This window comes from Biomphalaria glabrata, chromosome 7 (assembly GCF_947242115.1).
Source record: "Biomphalaria glabrata chromosome 7, xgBioGlab47.1, whole genome shotgun sequence".
NCBI classification, from domain to species: domain Eukaryota; kingdom Metazoa; phylum Mollusca; class Gastropoda; family Planorbidae; genus Biomphalaria; species Biomphalaria glabrata.
Window position 1 is genome coordinate 13726107 of NC_074717.1, and position 5412 is coordinate 13731518.

Consider the following 5412-nt stretch of genomic DNA (forward strand, 5'->3'; position numbering starts at 1 on the left):
CTATCTATCTATCTATCTATCTATCTATCTATCTATCTATCTATCTATCTATCTATCTATCTATTTATCTATCTATTTATTTATTATCCATCTCTTTTTGACTCTGTCGATTAGCCTCTCTCTCTCTCTGTGTGAAACAATATTCTCATGCAAATATCGTTTGTATTGTTTTACTTACCAGTTTACTATATTTACATATTTAAAGAGATACTTTTGATGATTAGACCAATGGCGTCAAAAATAAAAGATAATGTAACGAGTTTGTGTAACATACTTAAACTCTTGAGCAGTCCCTACAGGTCAGCAAAACAAATTCTCATTTAAATAGTTATTAACAGATGAAGTTTTACTATTACTCTGATGGCACCACTCGGTGAATTAGCTCTTATAAAGGTAAACGCAAGACAGTTTGGAACTAGAGAAGTGAGAAAGGGGAATATGTTTTTTCAACTGAATAACTTCTTTTTAATATTTTCTTTTTATTTAGTATTAATATCCTGAACCACTGCATTTGAAGAAACTACTTCAAGTCTGTTCACATGTCGTAATGTCCCTTCCATTACCCAAACAGATCTGAACAAACTGAGCATCGATGGAAAGATTATTATGATGTCAGCTGGACTTTCTCCTTAAGCAGGCCAACATTAAGGGGCTCCATCTTGTCAGGCAATTACGAATTTAAAAAACAACAACATTTGATAGACTAATTCATAAGCCTATTTATCTGCAATCTATTTATCTTCAACACATGTTTCAAAAATTTTTTAAGTATAATTCACGTAACGAAATTATTTTTTTCCCTTGAAATTTAAAAATAAATTGACGAGAATACATGAACATGTAGGCAGTAGCTCGAACACACACACACAGGCAAACACATGCGTCTAAACACGAACACTCGGTATTGCCATTATATTATATAGACGTAAAACATTGAATTAAACATCTAATGACGTATCCTATTACTAGTTCTTGTAACCATAACACTCCTGCGCACATAACAAAAAAAGTCGTCTAGACCTTAGCTGTCTACTGAAAGCCCTTTTATCACTGCAGGCTCTGCCCCTCAGCCTACTGTCCTTTCACCAACCATGCGCCCCCCCCCCCCTCCGTTCATTAAATATTTTTTTTTATACCAGCTTTCTCAATTCCGCCGAACATATCCTGGAACTCAGGTCTGAAGCCCGTTTGTCTCTTAAATAAGGCGATGGTTTGCAAACGCAATTGGTGTGCAAAGTTAAAAAAAAAAAATAAAAAAATTAAGGAACAGGTGCCAAAAAGATTTTATTTTTTGGCTTACGGAAGCTGAAAAGTCTTGCCAGATAAACGTTTGTAGTTGGCCACTTTGGCGTGTTCTGTTTTGTAAAACAAAAAATATGAAATGAGAGACGAACGAAAATGAAATGGTTGGAACTGTTCAAACGAAACTTTTGCTCAGAGTTCCGGAAATTTTGCTCAGAGCTCCGGAGATTTCTTTTAACGGTCATGAATTTCTTTTTTAAGGTTTTGAAATGGGCTTAATTAAAGTTAGTCTTATTAATTAGCTTAATTTTTATTTATTTTTTTATTTTAAAAAAATATTTTTAGGACATGTAGGCAAAGTGTTTGTAAAGAGCCCGTTAATAGGTCATAAAAAGATCACTTCCGGTTCAGGTATCCCGCGTGTCATTAGTATCGTTAATTTAATTATAGATTGAATGCAATGATATAAAATAAAAGTGGAAACTAAAAGAAAGTGGAAAAGTCTTGTGCAGGCTATTCAAAGAGTTTGGGACCAATAGGTTGGTAGACATAGTCACGTGATTTGGGCACGGCAGACATATTGGTGGTAAAAAACTGGTTTCTATGCACAATCAACAAACGCTTTCCCTTTTAGGCACTTACTGTGACTTACCATGGATGAGTCGAGCAAAGAAAGATATAGTAAGAAAATTTCAGAAATAAATAATATTAATCCTTACACTTTAAAAGCAAGCCTGTGTAATAAAGAAAACGATTTGCTGCCCTCCTTGTGTTATCCAGATCTCTTCACTTATTATCTTGTAACGTCTTGTTCTACCTGACTACTCAGCCTACTGGACTGACTGAAAGTGCTTGGCTTACACAATCACAAAGGATGAATTCAAGGTAGGAGTTATACTTTAGTTATAGATCTAGATCTACGTTAGAAGTGGATTTATTCTATTTATTGTTAAACCTAGATTAGATCTAGATCTACTAATCTAGACTAGATTAGTAGATTCTAGATCTATTTATTTATTTAACTTTAAGACTAAGTTAACATTAGACTCATTAGTTAGACATTAGATCTAGCTAGATCTAGACATCTCTAGTATTTATTTAGACTAGATCATTAGATATATGATTAGATCTATATTTTTTTTTACATAAATGTAGTAAATTATAATAGACTGAACAGACTCTATTATTATTGTCTAGGACTAGATAATTTTGTGACTAGATCTAGAATCTTCTAGATCAACTAATCAACATTATTATGATTATTGTAACATATAATAATGTTCATATATTGTGATAGATCTACATTCTACAACTACTCAAGTCTTCAAGGTCTAGATCTAGTTACTTACATAGTATTCTAGATCTAGAATATATTATATGTAGACTTTGTAACTTTGTAGATCTAGATTAGATTCTAGATCTATATCATACTATATGTCTATATATTATATATATACAAAACCTGGATGATGTCTCAGACTAGAGTTTAGCCTACATACTAGATTAGATCTAGCATCTAAACCAAAGAAAACTTTACTATCCATTTTAGATCTAAGTCTAGGGCTGAAGACTTTTAATTTTTTTGTTTCTAGGACTAGGCTCATCAGGACTAGTAACTTGTCGATAAATCTAATGGTCCTTGAACTGATACTAGTTCTGTGTTTCTTTTACAATTCTCAAATGCTCCGAAATCCAAGCAATTTTTTATATTACAAAAGCTCTACTTCTATTATTAAAATGTTAATGCTATTTTTACTTAATGTCTACAGGCTTACAAGACTTAAGCAGCCTACAACCAGTTCCTAGATGGCTGGGTTCAAGATGTTATGGCTTATAAACCACACAACTACCCAAATACTGTTGTACTAGAAAAGGTAAGTAATTAATATTGTTATATAATGATAATCATAGGTATTTACATGTATATGAGACCAATGTCTTGATATGTACAGGTATTTTTTATTATTTTATTTTTCTTTTAAATAGGTTCTTCACTCTCAGCGGTTAGCAGAAAAGGTATTGCAGCCCTGGATAGTAATAAGTCAAGATGGTATTATTCTATCAGCCCAATGTTCTTGTATAGCTGGACTTGGCGAGTCTGCACTCATGTGGCAGCCACTTTATTTATGCTGGAAGCCAACACCAGAGTAAAAGAGAGTAATAAAGACAGTTACAGGCGTGTCATCTTACTGGACGAATCCATCAAAGCTTAAAAAAGTTTTGTCAACTAAGGTTTCTCAGATTGATTTCACCTCATCAAAAACAAAAAAAAAAGTTAAATTTGATTCTCTTGTGGACAACATCGCTTCTAAAAATATAAATTCAAAGGCTATTAAATCCAGAGAAACTATAAAGCTTAGTATACATTCTTTTAATTCATTTATTGAAAGTAATGAGATAACACCTTGAGGTGTTATTCCAATCAGATATTTTACTGTGTTGTTGAAAGAATAAGTTTGTGCCTGTGCTTTAATGCTGATAGGTCTCTCAATGAAAATTTTAAAACAGGCATTTATTACTTGGATGTCAAACATTTTACTGTCACTTTCCTGCCATAAGTATAAATAAATTCTTTGGGCATTGTCTTTCCGAGACTCTCCTTATTGGGCCAGAAAATCAAATCGAACATGTTGACATACATAAGATATAAAACGTTTATGAAGATCTTAGAGGCAGTTGTGGGATGAATTTTAAACATATCAGCTAATACATAGGCAGGTTTACCTAGAATATTTGTAATAATGTGTGTTAAAAAAATAATTTGTGTACATTCATAATTAAGGTAGTTAAATTAAATTATATATATGTGTAAATGTGAGACAGTGCCTGTATTATATCCAAGCTATCCAATGAGAAATATTTATATAATTTAATATATAGATATATTTATTCAAATCATATAATGCATTCATTTATTTGTGGCAATAAAAGAAATGAATTTAAATATTGTTTGTTTATTAATTATTATTATCTTAAATATTATCATAAGGTCTTTCAGGTTAACTTGTTTATTCAAATAAATCATTTTATTTCTAGATCAAAATCCTGTTCTATGTAACTGTTTGCATGACAATGGATGTCAAGAACTAGATCTATTTAAAAAAAATAAATAATTATGATATATAAGTATCTCAGTTATTTATTTATTCAAATCAAGATGTTTGCCTGGTCATGCATTTGGCGCGATAGACTTACCAATGGTTCCGGGTTCAAACCCTACCCATTCCCATCCCCTGTTGTCCTGCGGGAGGTTTGGAGTAGGAAGAAACTTCCAAAATGTAAAACATTTTACAATACAATTTAGTGGATTTAATTATATCTAGATAATAGTAGATAGAACTATATTAACTAGATAATACTATAAATAGTTTGTCCATCATGGCTGAACGCTTTGCACTGGGCTTTTGTGCTTCCTCAAGTGACTGGTGAAACCTGTGTTAGTCTGGAATGCTAGATTTCATATCACTTACTCCTATGGCTAATGTCAAAGTATATAATATGTTACAGATATAGATTATATTATATATCTTATTATAAAGGATTTATAGGTAAATCTAATCAGGCTACATTTAGTAGATCTACTGATCTGAATAATAATAATAAAAAACAACAACAATAAAGTAACATGTAGATCAAATACAAGTTGAAAGTTAGTAACAATCTAATCAAGATCGATCTCTAGAATGTGTCTCCAATAAGTCTAGATCTAGACTTACAACGGTATCTAGAATCTAAAGCAAGATCTAATAATTAATACAAGTACAGATTATAAACATGCATCTAGATCGTGATAGTATTATTAATAGTCTGTAATAGATCTAGAATCTAGTCTAGAGCTTGAGTCTATATTTAATAAATAAATTCTACATAATAGTATACATAGGTTACCAGATCTACACACATACTTCACATAGACATAGTACTCTGACATCATAGTCGTCATCTCTCGAGCTCTAGATTGACAAGAATCTATACTAGATTAGATTTAACTTTTTTAAAATGATTTCCACAAACTTTAAGCCAAGGTTTCCCTTCAACATATTGTTACAAATGAACAGTGATAGGTAGAGGTCAACGTATGACCCCGGCGAGATGACACAGCAGCTAGTGTTCCCTGGAATCTACATGTACAAACAAAGACAGGATGTGACGTGTCCACACGTGTTGTTC

General features: G+C 31.9%; 1 long non-coding RNA gene across 1 annotated transcript; it reads left to right on the plus strand.

Annotated features, from left to right (window-relative positions):
* Positions 1–2072: 2072 nt before the first annotated feature.
* Positions 2073–4175, plus strand: LOC129927472 (uncharacterized). The gene is made up of 3 exons (XR_008779082.1): positions 2073–2127; positions 3012–3116; positions 3229–4175. It is a non-coding gene; the product is annotated as an uncharacterized LOC129927472 (long non-coding RNA).
* The last annotated feature ends 1237 nt before the right edge of the window (positions 4176–5412 follow it).